The sequence below is a fragment of the Aquarana catesbeiana genome, linkage group LG03 (genome assembly GCF_042186555.1).
Source record: "Aquarana catesbeiana isolate 2022-GZ linkage group LG03, ASM4218655v1, whole genome shotgun sequence".
Lineage (NCBI taxonomy): Eukaryota > Metazoa > Chordata > Amphibia > Anura > Ranidae > Aquarana > Aquarana catesbeiana.
Genome location: NC_133326.1, coordinates 612533575 through 612555967, shown reverse-complemented (window position 1 = coordinate 612555967; position 22393 = coordinate 612533575).

The window sequence follows — 22393 nt, the reverse complement described above, 5'->3', positions numbered from 1 at the left end:
CACAGCAGCCGCCCGCTCCAGGCCCTGTCACACTGTCACGTCGGTCGGCTCTGAGAGACTCGAGTCCGACCTCCGACGTGACGCCGTGACTCACTCACTCACTGCAGTGTGAGTGTGACTGACCGTGACGTCACTCGTTGCTAATGCCAGGGCCGCCTGGCGTCTAGCAACGAGTGCAGAGCAGGGAAGAGGCTCCACCCACCTTCAGTGTCAGTGACCGCCGCCGCCACCCGTACATACCACACGCGAGTCTCTCTCTCGGCGCCGCTGATCGGCACATGTGAGAGAGAGACTCGGGCCGGCAGCGGAGCGCAGGAGACAGTTACATTAAGAGTGTGTGTGCTATTATTTCGGGGGGGGGCAATTGCCCTGTTGCCCCCCCCCCCCTGGATCCGCCCCTGATCGCATGGCACACAGCAGGGCACATGGCACATCACAGGGCATGGGGCACACAGCAAGTCCTTATTCAGTCCCCTGTGGTTGAGAACCAACGTTCTGGCTTTTTCTTGGAGACTGCTGGAGACTAGGGATGAGCTGAATACCCCCTGTTCGGTTCGCACCAGTACATGCGAACAAGCAAAAAATTTGTTCAAACATGCGAACACTGTTAAAGTCTATGGGACTCGAACATGAATAATCAAAAGTGCTAATTTTAAAGGCTTATATGCAAGTTATTGTCATAAAAAGTGTTTGGGGACCTGGGTCCTGCCCCAGGGGACATCAATGCAAAAAAAGTTTTAAAACGGCCGTTTTTTCGGGAACAGTGATTTTAATAATGCTTAAAGTGAAACAATAAAAGTGTAATATTCCTTTAAATTTCGTACCTGGGGGGTATCTATAGTATGCCTGTAAGGGGGCGCATGTTTCCCGTGTTTAGAACAGTCTGAGAGCAAAATGACATTTCAAAGGAAAAAAAGTCATTTAAAACTATTCGCTGCTATTAATAAATTGTTGGTCCGACAATACACATAAAAGTTCATTGATAAAAACGGCATGGGATTTCCCCACAGGAGAACCCCAAACCAAGATTTAAAAAAAAAATGGCGTGGGGGTCCCCCTCAAAATCAATACCAGGCCCTTCCTGGTCTGGTATGGGTTTTAAGGGGAACCCCGCGGCAAAATTAAAAAAAAAAATGGCGTGGGGTCCCCCCAAAAATCCATACCAGACCCTTATCCGAGCACGCAACCTGGCAGGCCACAGGAAAAGAGGGGGGATGAGAGAGCGCCCCCCCTCCTGAACCATACCAGGCCACATGCCCTCAACATTGGGAGGGTGCTTTGGGGTCCCCCCCAAAGCACCTTGTCCCCATGTTGATGGGGACAAGGGCCTCATCCCCACAACCCTTGCCCGGTGGTTGTGGGGGTCTGTGGGCAGGGGGCTTATTGGAATCTGGAAGCCCCCTTTAACAAGGGGGCCTCCAGATCCCGGCCCCTCAGGTATGAAATTTAAAGGAATATTACACTTTTATTGTTTCGCTTTAAGCATTATTAAAATCACTGCATTGATCCATGTCCCCTGAGGCAGGACCCAGGCCCCCAAACACTTTTTATGACAATACCATGCATACAAGCCTTTAAAATGAGCACTTTTGATTTCTCCCATAGACTTTTAAAGGGTGTTCCGCGGCTTTCGAATTTGCCGCGAACACCCCAAATTGTTCGCTGTTCGGCGAACTGGCGAACAGCCGATGTTTGAGTTGAACATGAGTTTGACTCGAACTCGAAGCTCATCCCTACTGGAGACCCCACACTATAAAAGTATTGTTTCGATTGCGGCCATTTGTATTGTGATAACGGCGTGGAGAGAGATAGAACAGGGCTCTGTTCAGTGCTATTAGACAGTTAGTGTGCTATAGTGTGCTATTCTGATTCTATTGTAGGTGTAGAATATCAGTTTAGTGTGCATTAAGGGATAGTTCAGTGTAAGTGTAGTGCGACCATTCATCTTTACATTAGTGTGAATGTAGGGATAGTTCAGTCAGTGTGAGTGTAGTGACCATTTAACACATTTTTTTCCTGTGCATTACTGCAAGTTTAACGCCATATAGTGATGTGTGTTACTGCAAGTTTAACACCATATAGTTTTGATGTGTTACTGCAAGTTTATTGCCATATAGTTCTGTGTGTTTCTGCAAGTTTAACGCTGTATATTTCATTGCATTACTGCAAGTTTAATGCCATATAGTTCTATGCGTTACTGCAAGTTTAAATCCATATAGTTCTGTGTGTTATGGCAAATTTAACGCCATATAGTTCTGTGCGTTACTGCAAGTTTAAAGCTGTATAGTTCTGTGCCTTACTGCAAGTTTAACTCCATATAGTTTTGTGCGTTACTGCAAGTTTAACACCATATAGTTCTGTGCATTACTGCAAGTTTAACGTCATATAGTTCTTGTGCGTTACTGCACGTTTGACGCAGTATATTGCAGTATATTATAGTGTGTCCGTGGAGTGTGTCTGTGTCGTGAATACTCAAATTAAAGTGTACAAAACACCATTTTCCATTGATTAAAGTGCATCTACGTACACATTTACACATCTTTATTACATTTTGTTAATAAGCACCCCCCACTCCCCCATCATGTCTGAGAGGACAGCAAGGAGAAGCAAACGTTCCCATGGCACTGTAAGGGGGCCAACAGGGTATGTGTCCACAGGCAAAGGTGGACGTGGTCAGTCCTCAGGCATGGCATAATTTCCTCTGTTTAGTGATGTTGCCCATGCCACTCAGCCAAACAATGCATAGGAGGTGGTGGACTGGCTTACTAAACCATCCTCATCCTCATCCTCCGTCACCCAAGCAGAGACTAGTGTGCAGACCCATGCAGCTGCCAGAGTGTCAAAACCTGCCTCCTTGTCCATAGCTATTTCTGCCATAGCCCCAGCATCAGGCATGGAGGAGTCAGCGGAGTTATTTGAACACAGCGTTAGCCACTTGCTCTTTGATGATGCACAGCCATTACTTGATTCAGATGTTGGTTCTGACTCTGAGGTTGAGGAAGGTAGGAATATGAGCCTACAGAGAGGAGAGAACACTGGTACACGAATTAGCAGTTATGTTCCCACAGCCGCAGCGTATTGCCAAGTTGTATCCAGTGGTAATGAGGATGGAGGAGATGATGAGGTCACTGACTCGACTTGGGTGCTGAATAAAGCAGAGGAGGAAAGTGAGGGTGAGGGCGGGGGGCTTATCAGAATCTGGAAGGCCCCTTTAACAAGGGGACCCCCAGATCCCGGACTCCCCCTGTGTGAATTGATAACGGGGTACAAATGTACCCCTACCATTTCACAAAAAAGTGTCAAAATGGTAAAAAAGACAAGAGACAGCTTGGGACAAGTCCTTTATTAAAAAATACAAAAATAAAAATGTCCCACGGTGTAAGTTCACGCCGCCCAATGGACCGAAAAAGAAGAAAAAGCCGCAACTGACCCGCCTCCATGGGAGGCTCCCGCCGTCTAACGCATCTTCGCTGTGACAGCTCTTATATAACTGAGGGCAGGGCCACCCGTTTACGTCACCGAGTGGCCCACCCCCCCTCTGACGCCATAGGGAAGCCATGGGGAAGTCCCTGAGGTGTCAGAGGGGGGCGGGGTCACTCAGTTACGTCACCAGGTGGCCATGCCCTCAGTTATATAAGAGCTGTCACAGCAAAGATGCGTCAGACGGTGGGATCCTCCCATAGAGGCAGGTCGGTTATGGCGTGAACTTACACACTAACACTGTGGGACATCTTTATTTTTTAATAAAGGACTTGTCCCAAGTTGTCTCTTGTCTTTTTTACCATGTTGACACTCTTTTTTGAAATGGTAGGGGTACTTTTGTACCCCGTTACCAATTCATACAGGGGGAGAAGGGGTCTGGGGGCCCCTTGTTAAATTTGTCAGCCCCCCGCCCGCAGACCCCCACAACTACCAGGCAAGGGTTGTGGGGATGAGGCCCTTGTCCCCATAAACATGGGGACAAGGTGCTTTGGGGGCTACCCTCCCCATGTTGAAGATATGTGGTCTGGTACGGTTCAGGAGGTGGGTTGCTGTCTCCCCCCCCTCTTTTCCTGCGGCCTGCCAGGTTGCATGCTCAGATAAGAGTCTGGTATGGATTTTAGGGGGACCCTCATGCAATTTTTTTATTTTGATTTGGGGTTCCCCTTAATATTAATACCAGACCCAAAATTAGCACTTTTGATTTTTCATGTTAGTGTCCCACAGACTTTAAAGGTGTTCCGACAGCTTTTGAATTTGCTGCGAACACCACATATTGTTCGCTGTTCGGCGAACACCGGATGTTTGAGTCGAACTTACGTTCGATTCGAACATCGAGCTCATCCCTACTGTAGACTATAGTCTGCAAATTCCTTTGCCCCATCTGCTGCAGTGGGAAAAAAAATACAGCCCCTGTCAAACAGGTGTGGAAATTAAAATTGTTCTTTGGGTGTTAAATGTGCCCATGAAACCTACACCAAAAACATTCTTCCAGATGAGATCAACACTCACAACACTAGGCAGCCTAGAAGTCCTGCAGAGATTCCACATCCCAAAAACACTTAATCGTTAACATCGGCATCAGGGGCTTCCTAGCTGCTGGTAATTGAGGACCAGGGAGTCTGTGGACAGACGCGTTCTATGATCAGTACCAAAACCTCTAGCAGCACTGAATACCCGTTCAGAAAGCACGCTGGATGCAGCACAGCCCAGAAGCTCAATAGCATACTGGGCAAGTTCTGGCCAGTTGTCTATTCTTATGACCCAGTAAGCTAGTGGATCGTCATCTGGAAAGCTCTGCATCTCTATTTTTTGCCTCTAGTGAATCATCCACCATGTGATGCAGATGCTGCCAATGTGGTGTGGAAGCTGACAGCCCTGGGCGGCGAGGACTAAATAAAATCAGAAATGCATCACTTAGGCAAACACCTTCTCCACCGCTCCTCTCTTGACCAACAGAAGCCTCAAAACTACATTTTTCATGACACCGTAACATACCAGAGTTGGGAAAAGCGTTTGATAAACTCCTCTTTAAGGTGTCCTCAAGAGATTTTATCTTCTGCACTCTCTGTGGGGATGGGATGAGTTCTGAGACTTTCCCCTTATAATGGTGGTCAAGGAGGGTTGCCAACCAATAGTGAGCTTTTCCCTTTACGCCATGTATTCTTGGGTCCTTTCACAGGCTTTGAAACATGAGGAAGCCAATGCACCGCAAATTTGCAGAGGCATGAGAAGCAGACTCCTTGGGGTCACTGAGGATTACAGTATCTGGAACTGCCTCCTCCCAGCCACGTACTACTCCCAAGGGTTCTGTGGATGGAAAATCATCTCTTCCTGTTTGACGTATGTCTTCCTCTATTTCAAAGCCTCAGAAACTGCCAGAATCCTCCTCCTGCTCCTCCTCCTCCTCTTTCTCCTCTTGCGTATTCTGTGGCATAGGAACAATGCTGTCTGCATAAAGAGGAAAGAAAGTCCTCCTTTTCGTCCCGCTGCTCTGCCTCAAGTGCCCTGTTCATAATGCCACGCAGAGTCTGCTCCAGGAGGAACACAACAGGGATTGTGTTACTGATGCATGCATTGTCACGGCTCACCCTTCTTGTAGCCTCCTCAAATGGTGACAGTATAGTGAATGCATTCTTTATGAGCAGCCATTGGCGTGGAGAAAAAAGCCGAGCCGGCCTTAGCCTGTCGTTGTGCCATACTCACACAAGTACTTGTTAATGGCCCTCTGCTGCATGTGCAGCCGCTGCAGCATTGCCAAAATCGAGTTCCACCTGGTGGGCATGTCACAAAGCAGGCGGTTTACGGTCAGGTGGAATTCCCAGTGATTTTCAGCCAACTGAGCACTGGCTGTGTATGATCACCTAAAATGGCTACAGACTCTTCTGGCCTGCTTTAGTAGATCTTGCAACCCTGGGTACCTACTTAGGAAATGCTACACTACCAAATTGAAGACATGTGCCAGGCATGGCACATGTGTCAACTTTCCCTGTCTAAGGGCAGACAGGTGGTTTGTGCCATTATGACACACCACCATTCCTGGCTCCAGCTGGCATGGCATGAACCACCTCTGGGCCTGTCCCTGCAGAGCCCCAAGAATCTCTGCTCTGGTGTGGTTCCTGTCCCCTAGACACACCAGCTGAAGCTCATTGAATAGCCCTTTGAACGATGGCTTAGGGGGTACTTGAGGTTCATAGGACAATGCAGTAGAGGAGGGCAAGGAGGAGAAGGAGGAGGAGGAGCAGGGGGTAGAGCTGACAAATCTTGCATCATCACCAGCTTTATGGAGACATGGGGGCACAACAAGTTGCAGCACTGAGCCCTATCCTGCATCCTTCCGAGCTGCAAGTAGAGTTACCCACTGTGCTGTGAACTAAATATATCGTCCCTGCCCATGCTTGCTGGACCACGTGTCAGCAGTAACGTGGACTTTGTGGCTGACTGCCTTGCCCAACGATGCCACAACATTGCCTTCCACATGATGGTAGAGAGCTGGAATGGCCTTACGTGAAAAGAAATAGCATCTGGGAACCTGCCATTGTGGTACAGAACATTCTGCAAATTAACAGAAGGGGGCAGAATCCACTAGACGGAAAAGCAGAAGTTGTAGAGCCAGCAGCTTTGACAAGCTTGCATTTAGATGCTGGGTTTGACAGGTGCATATCATTGCATTTTTTGACAGCAAGTCCAATTCTTGCTTTCACCAAGAGTACGTCTATAGGGTTACGGTGTGAAGGCACCACCAACACCCAAAAAACAATCTTTCCGCAGCTGTGAAACGAGTTGGGAGTATGGCCTGGTCAGAGTCCAGGCTGAGGTTGCCACTCCATTCAGTTCTCTATGACACCTTAGATGTGTGACTTCCAGGGGCTCGCCTTCTTCTCTTGAACCATTGCAGGAGCCAGGACGGGCTCCATCCCTTGTCACTCTAACAGCAGCTGTGGATGTACAGTCCACACACAGCCAAATGTCGGGCAGCACCAGCCAATAGATTTTTAACAATGGTAGCGGGCGCTAAAGTGCTGTCAATAATCAGTGAAATGTCACAAACATCAAATAAAACTTTGCAATTCCAAATTGATATGTTTAATAAAGTGCACCATGCTTAATAAGTGAATATACAGTTAATATGACAAAATAAATAAATGAAATCCTTCAAAAGTCCATAAATTCTTCTGAGATATATGGTCAAATCTTAACACCATCACCATAGGCAGTAATCTTTGCAGTTGTACCCAATGTGTGTGCTTGAGATTTCCTACTCACCAGAAAGACATAACCTCTTTAACTAAAAAAAAAGGTTGGAATAAGTTTGGTTTGTAGGTCTTTGAACTTGCTTGAATGTCAACTGGAGATGAACCAAGATAGCCTTCCATACAACAGCCTTCTCTCCACCATGTTATCCCATTAAAAATTGAATGGAAAAGGCGCCATAGCGTAATATTGTTTATTTAAAAAACACATATACAAATGCCAAATGGCTGCTTACATTTAAAAGTGCCTTCTCCTGGCACTAAGGATACTCACATAGATTACTGTGCAAGGATCGCCAGCTGCCCAGCCTGAGCTCATGGGTCAGCATGCGTTCCACTGACGTAATGCAAAAAAAAGGAAGTTCAGGACCCGGAAGTGACATGACCTGAATGCGTCTCTACGTACGTTTCGTCTTACAACATCATCAGGAAGCGATCAATAGAAACCGACTGACATTCGGGCTGTGTGTACTAGAGATGGTCTGACAGAAGCTGTCCATTCTGCCGGCTTCTGTAGAAAGGGTTATGACCAAAAAAGGTCTGCTGACCAGCTCCCAATCAGTTGACTGGATTGTTCTGGTGGGGGCCCATCCCCCTGTCAGAACACAATAGCACAGCAGGGAAGATCACTGTACTAACATCTGATAGTTAGCACAGTGGTTCCTCTTGAGTATAGTTGGGCCACGCATCCCCAGTTCGGTTTGCGCCAGAACTCTCAAACATCGCAAAAGTTCGTAAAAACCATCTCTTCAGGTTTGACATATGTCTTCCTCTGTTTCAATGCCTCCAAAATTGCCAGAATCCTCCTTCTCCTCCCTCTCCTCTTGTGTGTTCTGTGGTGTCGCAAGAATGGTGTCTGCATAAAACAGGCCTTGAGAGGAAAATAAGTCCTCCTCTTCCTCCCACTGCTCTGCCTCAAGTACCCTGTCCATAATGCCATGCAGAGTATGCTCCAGCAGGAACACAAGAGGGATAGTGTCATTGATGCATGCATTGTTAAATAGTTACATAGTAGGTGAGGTTGAAAAAAGACACAAGTCCATCAAGTCCAACCTATGTGTGTGATTATATGTCAGTATTACCTTGTATATCCATGTATGTTGTGGTCATTCAGGTGCTTATCTAATAGTTTCTTGAAACTATCGATGCTCCCCGCTGAGACCACCACCTGTGGAAGGGAATTCCACATCCTTGCTGCTCTTACAGTAAAAACCCTCGACGTAGCTTTACGGTTAAACCTATTTTCTTCTAATTTTAATGAGTGGCCACAAGTCTTGTTAAACTCCCTTCCGCGAAAAAGTTTTATCCCAATTGTGGGGTCACCAGTAGGGATGAGCCGAACAGCCCCCAGTTCAGTTTGCAGCGGAACTTGCGAACAGGCAAAAAATTTGTTCAAACACGCGAACACCGTTAAAGTCTATGGGACACGAACATGAATAATCAAAAGTGCTAATTTTAAAGGCTTATATACAATACACATAAAAGTTCATTGATACAAGCGACATTGGGATTTCCCCACAGGGGAACCCCGAACCAAAATAAAAATAACATACCCGGGTGACCCCGCCCCCCTCTGACAACACGGGGAAAGCCACAGGGAAGTTCCCCGTGCATCAGATATAAGAAATGTCGGAAGAACCGAAGCGTCACACGGTGGAAGACTCCCAATGAGGAGGATCATGCGGACGGAGCGGAGAAGAAACCTGGAGGAAGATGCGGGATGAGAAGAGCGGAGGAAGAAGAAGATGGAGAAGAAGATGAAGAAGAAGATGGAGGAAGAAGAAGAACACCGAAGGAAGACCAGAAGAAAGAAGATGAAAGAAGAAGAAATTAATAAAGACTTGTCAAAAACTGTCTCTTGTGTTTTTTAACCTTTTTGACACTTTTTTTGTGAAATGGTAGGGGTACATTTGTACCCCATTACCAATTCACACGGGGGGGGGCAGGATATGGGGGTCTCCTTGTTAAAGGGGGCTTCCAGATTCTGATAAGCCCCCTGCCCACAGACCCCCACAACCACCGGGCAAGGGATGAGGCCCTTCTCTCCATCAACACGGGGACAAGGTGCTTTGGAGGGCTACCTCAAAGCACCCTCCCAATGTTGAGGGCAAGTGGCCTGGTACGGTTCAGGAGGGGGGGCACTCTCTCGTCCCCTCCTCTTTTCCTGCGGCCTGCCAGGTTGCATGCTCAGATAAGGGTCTGGTATGGATTTTTGAGGGGACCCTACGCCATTTTTTAAAAAAATTTCGGCGCGGGGTTCCCCTTAATACCCATACCAGACCTGGAGGGCCTGGTATGGAATTTAGGGGGACCCCCACGCATTTTTTTTATTTTGGTTCAGGGTTCCCCTGTGGGGAAATCCCATGCCGTTTTTATAAATGAACTTTTATGTGTATTGTCAGACGGACAATTCATTAATAGCCGCGAGTAGTTTTAAATGACTTTTTTTCCTTTGAAATGTTATTTTGCTGTCAGACTGTTCCAAACACGGGAAACATGTGCCCCTTTACAGGCATACTACAGACACCCCCCAGGTACGAAATTTAAAGGAATATTACACTTTTATTGTTTCACTTTAAGCATTATTAAAATCACTGCCCCCGAAAAAATACCATGCATATAAGCCTTTAAAATTAGCACTTTTGATTTCTCCCATAGACTTTTAAAGGGTGTTCCGCGGCTTTCGAATTTGCCGCAAACACCCCAAATTGTTCGCTGTTCAGCGAACTGGCGAACAGCCAATGTTCGAGTCGAACTCATGTTGAACATAAAGCCCATCCCTAGTCACCAGTATGGTATTTGTAAATTGAAATCATATCCCCTCTCAAGCGTCTCTTCTCCAGAGAGAATAAGTTCAGGGCTCGCAACCTTTCCTCATAACTAATATCCTCCAGACCCTTTATTAGCTTCTTTGTACTCGCTCTATTTCTAGTACATCCTTCCTGAGGACTGGTGGCAAGAACTGGACAGCATATTCTAGATTCGGCCGGGTCAGAGTCTTGTAGAGCAGGAGAATTATCATTTTATCTCTGGAATTAATCCCTTTTTAATGCATGCCAATTTTCTGTTTGCTTCGTTAGCAGCAGCTTGGCATTGCATGCCATTGCTGAGCTAATCATTTTCTAGGACCCCCTTTTCCATCCTAGATTCACCCAGATTGTCATGGCTCACCATCCTTGTCACCTCCTCAAATGGTGACAGTGCAGTGCATGCATCCTTTATCAGCAGCCATTGGCATGGGGAAAAAAAAGCAAAGCTCCCCTGAACATGTCTTTGTGCCATACCATCCATGGAGATTTTCCTAAATGTATATTTTACTGCAGGCTCATCATACCCCTCAAAACTTTCTAAGATGGGTGTGACCCGGGAACCTATGTGTACCAGATGTCAGAGGGACTACTGCAGGCATGGCCCTGGTTTCGAATGGCCCGCCTGGTAATTTGGATATGTATATCTTTTGTGGCCCCCAAAGAATCCCCAAGTGCCGGGGGCCACAAAAGATATATATGCTGGCTGCCATGGAGGGGACAGGGAAGGGGCGGGACGATTGCCATAAATACAGTGAGAATTTCCTGTTTACAGGGTGGCCTCTGTAATAGGAAGTCCCATCTCCTGCGCTGCCATTGGTCGACTGTTCTGTCCATCATTAGAGGTGGGACTTTGTATTAAAGAGGCCACCGAGAAAACAGATTCTCCTTATGTAATGTGTTGGCGCTTGTCCCGCCCCCCCTCCCTGTCCTTCCGAGGCTGCAGATGGGCATGGATCAGGCTGCACTGATGGCAATGGTGAGTCTGCATTCATGTCAATGGGGGTGCTGCATTCATGTCAATGGGGGTGCTGCATTCATGGCAATGGGGGTGCTGCAATCATGTCAATGGGGGTGCTGCATTAATGGCAATGGTGGTGCTGCATTCATGTCAATGGGGTGCTGCATTCATGTAAATGGGGGTGCTGCATTCATGACAATGGGGGTGCTGCATTCATGGTAATGGGGGTGCTGCATTCATGTCAATGAGGGTGCTGCATTCATGTCAATGGGTGAGGCTGCATTCATGTCAATGGGGGTGCTGCATTCATGGCAATGGTGAGGCTGCATTCATGGCAATGGTGGGGCTGTATTCATGTCAATGGAGGTGCTGCATTCATGGCAATGGTGGTGCTGCCTTCATGTCAATAGGGGTGCTGCATTCATGGCAATGGGGGTGCTGCATTCATGTCAATGGGGGTGCTACATTCATGGCAATGGGGGTGCTGCATTCATGTCAATGGGGTGCTGCATTCATGTAAATGGGGGTGCTGCATTCATGACAATGGGGGTACTGCATTCATGGTAATGGTGAGGCTGCAGTCATGGAAATGGTGGGGCCGCATTCATGTCAATGAGGGTGCTGCATTCATGTCAATGGGTGAGGCTGCATTCATGTCAATGGGGGTGCTGCATTCATGGCAATGGTGAGGCTGCATTCATGGCAATGGTGGGGCTGTATTCATGTCAATGGAGGTGCTGCATTCATGGCAATGGTGGTGCTGCCTTCATGTCAATAGGGGTGCTGCATTCATGGCAATGGGGGTGCTGCATTCATGTCAATGGGGGTGCTGCATTCATGGCAATGGTGGAGCTGCATTCATGTCAGTGGGGGTGCTGCATTCATGGCAATGGGGGTGCTGCATTCATGTCAATGGGGGTGCTACATTCATGGCAATGGGGGTGCTGCATTCATGGCAATGGTGGTGCTGCATTCATGTCAGTGGGGGTGCTGCATTCATGGCAATGGGGGTGCTGCATTCATGTCAATGGGGGTGCTACATTCATGGCAATGGTGAGGCTGCATTCATGGCAATTGAGGGGCTGTATTCATGTTAATGGAGGTGCTGCATTCATGACAATGGGGGTTCTGCATTCATGGCAATGGGGGTGCTGCATTCATGGCAATGGTGAGGCTGCATTCATGGCAATGGTGATGCTGTATGCATGGCAATGGGGGTGCTGCATTCATGGCAATAGTGAGTCTGCATTCATTCAATGGTGAGGCTGCATTTATGGCAATGGTGAGGCTGCATTCATGGCAATGGTGGGGCTGCTTCATGGCAATGGTGGGGCTGAATTCATGGCAATGGTGGAGCTGCATTCATGGCAATGGTGAGGCTGCATTCATGGCACTTGTGAGGCTGCAGATGGGCACTGATTAGGCTGCATTGATGGGCACTGACCCTTATTTTGCTTCACGGTTCTCTATTTCAAATTTAAGTTCTTTTCCTGAAACTTCCCTCTTAAAGTGAAGGTGCATGTTATACGCCTATAAATATGGTATATCCAAATAACACACCCGAGCTCATCTCTTCACCACACACAGCCACAAAGGCAAGAGAATTCTTGTTGGGCAGTGTATTAGTGCTTGGACGAACACACTTAGACCAAATTTTATTGGTTCAAAGAATGTCAGCAAAATGGTCGGCCCCCACGCATGTTCACTTCATCAAATCTGGCCTTCTTTGAAAAAAGTTTGGACACCCCTGGACTACTGGGACCCCCACATCTGCTGTGGTGCTGTCCCAAATTGCATCTCTATTGGACAGGAGTAGTGAACACTCTGAACGGGGTACTCTCAGCTAATACACCGGTTGAGCAAAAACACTGTACATTGGATATAATGGACCCACTAGACTTACAAGAGTAATTTAGGGAGACTATATCAAGAGCCCCTTTTCAGGCCCATAAGCTTATTTTGATTCACTGGAAATCTGACATCCACCTTGGCTGAGAGAGTGGATTAAACATTTTGGTGACACTCTGCAGCTTAAACGTCTTATTTACCAATATAGACGCTGTCCACATAAATTTGGCCCATTGGATTTGATGATTAACAGGTTAGGCATCCAGGGGTAACCTAGTGGCACAGCATAACCTTTGGTGTACCTCCTTCCGAGTCTGGTGCCTTATGTTTCGGCGTACTCACCAAGGTATGCAACATTTATATAAGTGGACTACCTCTATTCTGATGACTATTGTGCATACTGCATCTGCTGTAGTTTCTATTTTTTTAATGCTTTGTGGTATACTGTCCTTGCCCTGGACTGGTATCATGTCATTTGTTCTTGTATAAGTTCTTTAACCGCTTGCCGACCAGTGCACGATGATATACGTCGGCACAATGGCACGGCTGTGCAAATGGGCGTACAGGTACGTTCCCTTTAAGATGTGTCATTGTGGGCACGCGTGCCCGCCGTATGCTCCGTGACCATGCCCACGGATCCCGCGGACTCGATGTCCACTGGTGTCCCGCGATCGTGTCACAAAGCGGCAGAACAGGGAGATGCCTATGTAAACAAGGCATTTCCCCGTTCTGCCTAGTGACATGATAGAGATCTACTGCTCCCTATCATCGGCAGCAGTGATCGCTGTCATGTCCTAGGTAGCCTATCCCCCCCAAAGTTAGGGTAACTCCCTAGGACACACGTAATCGCTCCCTAGGTTTTAACCCCTTCCCTGCCAGTGTCATTTACACAGTAATCAGTGCATTTTTATAGCATTGATCGCTGTGTAAATGACAATGGTCCCAAAATAGTGTCAAAAGTGTCCGATGTGTCCGCCATAATGTCGCAGTCATGATAAAAATCGCAGATCGCCCCATTACTAATAAAGAAATAATAATAATAATAAAAATGCCATAAACCTATCCCCTATTTTGTAGACGCTATAAAGTTTGCGCAAACCAATCAATATACGCTTATTGGGTTTTTTTTTACCAAAAATATGTAGAAGAGTACATATCGGCCTGAACTGAGTAAAAAATGTGTTTTTTATATATTTTTGGGGGATATTTATTATAGCAAAATGTAAAAAATAGTGCTTTTTTTTCAAAATTGTCACTCTTTTTTTGTTTATAGCGCAAAAAATAAAAACCGCAGAGGTGATCAAATACCACCAAAAGAAAGCTATTTGGGGGGGAAAAAAAGGACGTCAATTTTGTTAGGGTGCAATGTCGCACGACCACGCAATTCTCAGTTAAATTGACACAGTGCCGTATCGCAAAAAGTGCTCTGGTCAGGAAGGGGGTAAATTCTTCAAAGGCTGAAGTGGTTAATAGAGTTTTTGGCTGATTTAAAAAAATATATTGTTCTCCACCAAATAGATTTTTCTTTGCTTGGTACATGTTCCTCAGGGTAATGCCCAGTCCCCCCATGCCATTTGTTTGACATTTCTTTGGGTAGCAACCAATTGCTTTTTAACATGCAGTTCCCATTCACTTCAATAGGGTTAGGATTTGGCACTTGAACTACAGTAATGTTTGCCAAACCCACTTTAAACTGAACCCAGGTACAACTGGCTCATCTCTACTGGGACACTAAGATCTGTACTGTCAACTGCTGGGAACACTAAGATCTGTACCACATCCAAAATCTCAATCAGCTCAGCTTTTGGATGCAATTTAAACCCATGTTCGTATTAGTGTGGTGTGCCGGAAGCACCCGCGTATTGTGAGTACCCTGTACCCTTTAATAAATGCATGTCAAAGTGTTTTAAACAATTCAAGGACTATTGGAGTCTTTTTCTCTGCATATGTTCTGCTGCTGACATACTGAGGAGGAGATCCTGTGAGAAGTTTAGGAGCCAGCTGTGTTGGATCTCGCTGAGTCCTGGGGTGGCTCACAGGCATTTTTTGACCCTTCTTAGTTGAGGGTCGCACTCCCAGAGGTGAGCCTGTACCCATTGGGGGGTAGCACGAGTGAGGTGATTCATTGGTAGTCTGGAAGTTTTACATACAAGATTTTACAAATATAAATGCATGTTAAGTGTTTTTTTTTAAACAATTCAAGCACTATTGGAGTCTTTTTCTCTGCATATGCTCTGCTGGTGACATACTGAGGAGGAGATCTTGGGAGAAGTTTAGGAGCCAGCTGTATTGGATATCTCACTGAGTCCTGGGATGGCTCACAGGCGATAAAGAGATAAAGGTGCCACACTAAATCCACACTGAATTCACAGACACTTTATTGGTTGAGCCAACTTTGGTTACACAAGAACAACAAGCATTTTTTTCTCTAAGACCCCTTTCACACTGAGGCGCTACATTGCTAAAAATAGCTTTCAAACTGGGGCGCTGCTCTGGCAGGGCGTCACAAAAAGTCCAGCCAGCAGCTTCTTTGAATACACCGCTCCTCCACTGCTCCTCCCCATTGAAAACAATGGGGCAGTGCTGCTATACCACCGGCAAAGCGCCGCTGTAGCGGCATTTTGAGAGCGGATTTAACCCCTTTTTGGCCGTTAGCGGGGGTTAAAACTGCCCTGCTAGCGGCCTAATAGCACAGCTAAGATGACAGTAAAGCGGCGCTAAAAATAGCGCTGCTTCACCACTGACGACCAGGGCGGCTCAGTGTGAAAGGGGTCTTACACTTCAAGGTGTCTTTCCTAATTATTTCCAAATATTGAAAACTATGTAAGTGTGACTATCCAACTATAACAGCATGTGATGAGATGGATGTGTTCTCTACAAGGATGATTATAAAGCTTTTAAGGATAAGCAAATCTGGCTGGGTTTGGCAAACCCTATGGGAAGTCCTTGAACACCAAACTTGGTGCCAAACCCCTATGGGAAGTGAAACTAGCCATTTTTATGGACTTTTTTAAAGGTAATAAGCAAGCTATTTTTGAAAAACAGGTTTGGGTAGTTTGGCACTACAGTGGGGGGCATGTGCCAATACAATTTTTTGTAGTGGGAGAGTGTTTTTTTTTCATGTGACTTAAAGAGTAACATTAAAAATTCACAAATCTTTTAAATAACTTGCCTTGGCAAGACTTTAAAAAGTGAAACAAGTGAAAGTGAAACAAAGCTGAAACAATAAAAAATGTTGCCGCACTAAACATAGATATTAAATAAACAAATGTCTATAAAGTGTGAACAACTAGTGCTGTTCTAAATAGTGCAGATTAATTCCTTGAATAACATCCAGTAACAATGAGTATAATTGATGTGCGTTTTGATCACCCAAGTGCACCTCCACCAATATTGAGATAAAATGCCTCCAAATGATAAAAGTCTAGACAGGCGTAATATGCAAGTATAGAAGATCCAATAAGCTTCCTCTATTATATTGCTGGTGGTGGTACTGTCATGGCTGATGGTAAAGTTTACTCCATAGTAGGGCCCATGAAGGAAAGATGGTAGATTATGACTTAGAGACGTTAAATCTGTGACAGGTATTCACTATAATTTGTGGGTAGGCACTGCTGTGTCACACATTTCACAGAGCCTGCCTTATGAACTACAGAGGTGCTGAGAGGAGGAGTTCCAGGAGGCAGAGTTAGTACAGGAAACATTTTGATGGCAGGCAGCAAAGTATCATGAGATATGTAGTCCTTAGAAATTGAAATAAATAGCAGAGGAGAAGATGCAAAGCATGTAGAGAATTGTGGAAGATATGGCCAGTAGGGAGGCAGAATTCACATCATGAAAGGAGATTTTGCAAGTAAGTTTATTGGGTTGTCAAAAATACCTATTTTTATTACAATGCTGATGTTTTAGCATGAAAGTGTATATTGTGACCATATATTTGCTTTATTTTATACAGATGTCTGTGCACATCTTTGCTTCTTGGGGCCAAAAAATACTTATCTTAAAGTAAGAATCTGCATTTGTGTATAACTTCCTGTGAAAAACTGAATGTAGAGTATTGTGGATTTTCAGTTTAAAATATTCCTATGCACTTGTTTTTTGTTATACATATATATTTAGTATTTAATAGCTATGGTTATTCCTCTAGCTACAAATTAATCCCCAAGAGCTTGTGTTCTTGGATATAAAAGGAGCACACATTAGAGATGTAGAAGTAAATAACGAGGCATATACTTATTCAACATATACTGATATATATATGTAAGCACACCAACGGCCTCTTCTTTTGAGTGCTGACATTTTTTGAGCATTTCTTTTTTAACTGTGTAAGTATTTTACCTGTATTAGCAGGTTAATTTTCTCAAATAATTTTAAATTGCATAGCTTTTTAAACCTCTGTATTTGGTACTTGTTCACTTAAAGTAATATAATTATTTTTGCTTATTTTAAGTGATTGTAAATGATCACCTTGTAAAACAACCCATTCCATTTAAAATAGAAATGAAAGGCAAAACATTTTTATATAGATATAAAAAACACTATGAATACCTTTTTTCCCTTTGCTATAAGTGATCGCATTCCCTCTGTTCTCAAAGAGCTGAGGGGAGGAGAAGCAGCAACACACTGAGCTTCGCAGTGAATGGTTTTACGGTGGGGGTGTGCCAGGACAAGTCTGATCATTGGAGGAGAGCAAGCATAGCTAGAGATCTGACCACGTGTGTTCTCCCACTAAGTGTGGTCAGTTTCTATTAGGAAAGCAGAGGGACTGGCAGAGACACCGAGGATTTCACAAAAAGGAAACAATACAAAGAGAACAGGATACTTTCTCATACAAGTACATGGCACAGCAGGCACATATCATTAATATGAAATGTTGGGGTAACAAACGCTTTAACTTTAATGTCAATTGCTATGTTTGTTGTAGAAGTTATAAACGGCAACTTCAGATGTCTAAAATAGATGTAAACCTTAACTAAATGATCTTTAGTTTGTATCAGAAACAACTGCCATGATTTTTTTAAAGAAAATACTTGTTTTCAACTTTTTTTTTAATCCTGTGTTGTATCTTAGTGTTTCTCTTTTTAGTCATTTTCTGTCCGTGTGCATATATTTTGGACTTTGTCTTCATATTATATGTGATAAAACAAGATTTGTAGTATTCATTGGAAGCCTATGTGACAGGATGACAGTGCAGGATCACAATTGGAACACCAGGACAGAGAGTCACCTCACCTTATACCAAGAAATGCCTGAACCACAACTTTCATAGCAGGATCACCACATCACATTAATGGCAAATGCAGAATGAGAAATGTTAAAAATAACTTTTAATATTGTATTAACATATTTAAACATATAAAAAAAACAACTGAAAAATTCCTCTGCTCTGGTTCTCTAATACAGGCTAATACAGATTTGGTAAGCAAGATGGACACCTACCTTTAAGTGGAAACGATGAAAAGCTGGCACTCCAGTATGTCAGCATAAATGGACTTCCTTTAATGCAAAACAATGCACGCGAATAAATATCCAATGCGCTTCAGCAGTTAGGCCTAAATCAATACATTTTTCATACGTTTAAGGCCTAACGGCTGAAATGCGTTGCCTGTTTACCTGCAGCAGTCTTCCTATCCAGGAACCATAACAGCACTACTGGCAGTCAAAAACAAGAGGCCAGCAGTTATCCTTCTTAGCAACAGTTCCAAGGCTGTTGTTGTCAGAACTAGTAGTGTCAAGGCAATAGTGGCAAGTGGCCTCATCATCCCCCAACCCTCCTTCTTTTTCTCCCTGTCTCCCCAACATTCTCTCTAAGGACATGGTGTTAATATTGTCCTCGCTCCTCTTCTGACTCTGTAGGTGGCTTATGCTCAAGGGACATAATACATAGGGGCTGGGGTCATGCCTAATGCACTAGGAACCCTAAGTTTGTTAACTGTTTTGACAGCAGATGTCCTCCTAGGTGTAGGTGTAGGGCAGCTTTCTTGCTTCTTCCCTGATGCTAGCAATTATAGTTGGAGGCCTCAGCCATGGCCAAGAAAGACCCAAGCATATTACTATTGATCAGTGACCACAGAGTGGCAGATTTGGCTATAGCACCAATAGCAGAATTAACTACAGTGGTTGCATTGACTCTATGGTCTAAAAGCAGCCAAAATCTCCCCACACTTTTCACATGTATGCCCACAATCTCATATTCACTTGAGGTGCACAAATCTAGACTTCCCAATGGTTACATTCGCAGCCCAGTGTCTTCAAAGGTCCCACCACCAGAATCAACTAACCAATATGTTATTCCTAATGAACTTTCCGTGTTTAGCAACTTGTCTCTCTGGCAGAACACAGGATGGCTGCTGTCACTGAAGGTCCTGCAGCATTAAAGAAAAAAACACAAGCGTTCACCCGTTAAAGAGAGAGGGGCTGGTAGTCACCTCTTTTCACAAAACACTAACATTCCTCTCCTACCTAAGGCTGCATACTTGTGACAGTTCTCTGGATCCTCATAGACAGTTTAAAACACAGCTCACACATTTAAAAACACACATTTCTCAGTCCAACGGTAATTTGCTATGGGTTTTCTGTGACATAAAACTTGTGCCAGTCACCTTAAAAACAACTAGCATAATCCCAGAGCATGCCCCCATGTGTAGCACTGATATCCGAGGGAGTTTTTTTTATTTTTTTGCGGGCCCTCCTAGCTTTCCTACTGGTGCTTTACCCTGTAGCTGCTCCCAAACACACCCAACAATGAAAGACAGAAAGACATCCATTTTGCTTTCCAATCCAAGACTCATGATCTACTTTTGCTATTTTTTTTAGTTTCATTGTCCCGGGGAGAGTGGTTTAGAGGTACAGGATAAAAAACCCATAAGCAGAATGTGCTACTTTCAGTTGTATCTGGTTTTTTTCTTTTATATTTTTTGTTAACAAAATGTACTGTCCTTCATATGATGCCTTGGTCACTTTATATATATACCGTATTTATCGGCGTATAACACGCGCCGGCGTATAACACGCACCCCAAGTTTAGGAGGGAATTTTAAGGAAAAAAACTTTTAGGAGGGAAGTTTAAGGAAAAAAAACTTACATTTAAATGCCCATCAATGCAGCGTTATCGTGTCCATCTGCAGCCTTGTCAGTGCAGCCTTGCCCCAGTGTCCAGTGCAGCCTTGTCAGTGCAGCCTTGTCAGTGCAGCCTTACCCCAGTGTCCAGTGCAGCCTTGTCAGTGCAGCTTTGCCCCAGTGCAGCCTTGTCAGTGCAGCTTTGCCCCAGTGCAGCTATGCCCCAGTGCAGCCTTGTCCCCAGTGGTCAGTGCAGCCTTGTCTCCAGTGGTCAGTGCAGCCTTGTCCCCAGTGTACATTTTATGATCGCCGCCGACATACACAAGTTTAGATTGTATTTTTAAATATGGCGCCGCGGAGTTCGGAGGAACACAGTGACTGGGCGGAGCCGAGATACACATAGCCGAGGGTTCTCGGCTCTTCTCGGCGCCGTTCACAGTCACGCCCAGTCCCTATGATGGACATAACACAGGTCCAATGGCGGGACTGGGCGGGACTGTGAACAGCGCCGAGAAGAGCCGAGAACCCTCGGCTATGTGTATCTCGGCTCTGCCCAGTCACTGTGTTCTCAGTGGCGCTCGTTCAGCTGAACGAGCGCCGCCGAGTCCCTCTGAACTCCGCTGCGCCATATTTAAAAATACACGCTATGTGAATGTTGGCGGCGATCGCGGCAATCGCTCCGATAGATCACAAAATAGTGGGAATCGGCGTATAACACGCACCCACGATTTTCCCCTGATTTTAAGGGGAAAAAAGTGTGTGTTATACGCCGATAAATACGGTAATTAGCAGATATCTGAACATAATGGTACTTGTGATTGAAATGAGAAAAAAAAAACATAAGCACAATAAATCTATTACCTTCATGTACTTTTCTGTTCCTGACACCCTAGACCTCGACACCCTCCATAAGCAGCCCCACGTAGCAAATCACTTTCCTCTGATGAGCCAATGTTCTGCTCCCTATGCTGTGGTCTGAGGCCTGGCACACCCATCCTTTCCTGGAGTTCCCATACTGCATGTCTGATATTGTACTACACACTTCTATAAAGGTTTTTTGATTGATAAAGATGGGCTTTATCAATCAAAAAAACTCTCACTGTGAGCTGCTGTTCACGTCTTGTCAATTTTTCAACGTTAGATGTCTCCTAAACAGTATTTATGATATCAGCTGCAGTATGGGCTCCCATGGACACACTGATACTTGTCATAACACTGTCACAAATATATTACAAGATTATGGCATCTATATGAGTGTTTCTGTACTTTTATGACTTCAGTACCTTCCAAAATGAAACCTTATATAATGACTCATATAATGACTAGTTAGTTAGCAGGATGTTTTTATCAATCCAGCAATCACCTGGAGCACCTGATATATTTTAAATGATCTTTTGAGCAAATCTTTGTATCTGCTTTACCTTTACTTTCATGGAGTCAAAATATTTTTTCAGATTGACTTCCAGCAGTTAACTAATGGATTTTCACAGTGGCAGGAGATAATGTTATATTTATAGTAGTGTCTTTTTTACTATGCCTTGTACTATGGAATTACTGCTGAACCTCCATTAATGTTTCATACTAAAAGTAGCCAAATATATTATAAAATAATTTTATCTAATTATGTTAGAAACAGCAGGATCAGGAGATCACTAGGATGTCCAAGGGGTAACACAGGATTTAGCATAAAATTAAGACAGATTTTAGTTGGAAATCTATTGGCTTGGTTGTTTATTTATTTATTTTTTTCAATGAACAGCTTATTTTTTCCATGATATATAAGCAGTGCTAAGGCTGTCTGCAACAGGATTTACTGTATAGTAAAGTATGAATCATAATTTTTAGGTGCTTGTTAGATTACCAGCTGATGTCCATTTTAATTTAAAACTTGACATCAGCCATTTATTTAAAGGTCTTAAAAAAAAATCTACTAGTGTCTACAAATTAGGATGACTGTATTACATATAAGTGGTGAGTTTAGTCATTTTACAAACCTATAGATTTAGAAATAAAAACAATCCAGGGCTTTTCGAAATAGTCAATGACAAAAAAGTGCATCTTCTAAAATACTTCTTACTTAGTTATGTCTACTTAGTTTGTATACCAGAGAAAGCTTTAAAGATATACTCTTCCCATATAGTAATAGGGCGTACACACGGTCGGACTTTATTCGGACATTCCGACAACAAAATTCTAGGATTTTTTCCGACGGATGTTGGCTCAAACTTGTTTTGTCTACACACGGTCGCACACAGTTGTCAGAAAATCCGATCGTTCTAAACGCGGTGACGTAAAACACGTACGTCGGGACTATAAACAGGGCAGTGGCCAATAGCTTTCATCTCTTTATTTATTCTGAGCATGCGTGGCACTTTGTCCGTCGGATTTGTGTACACACGATCGGAATTTCCGACAACGGATTTTGTTGTCGGAAAATTTTATCTCCTGCTCTCCAACTTTGTGTGTCGGAAAGTCCGATGGAAAAT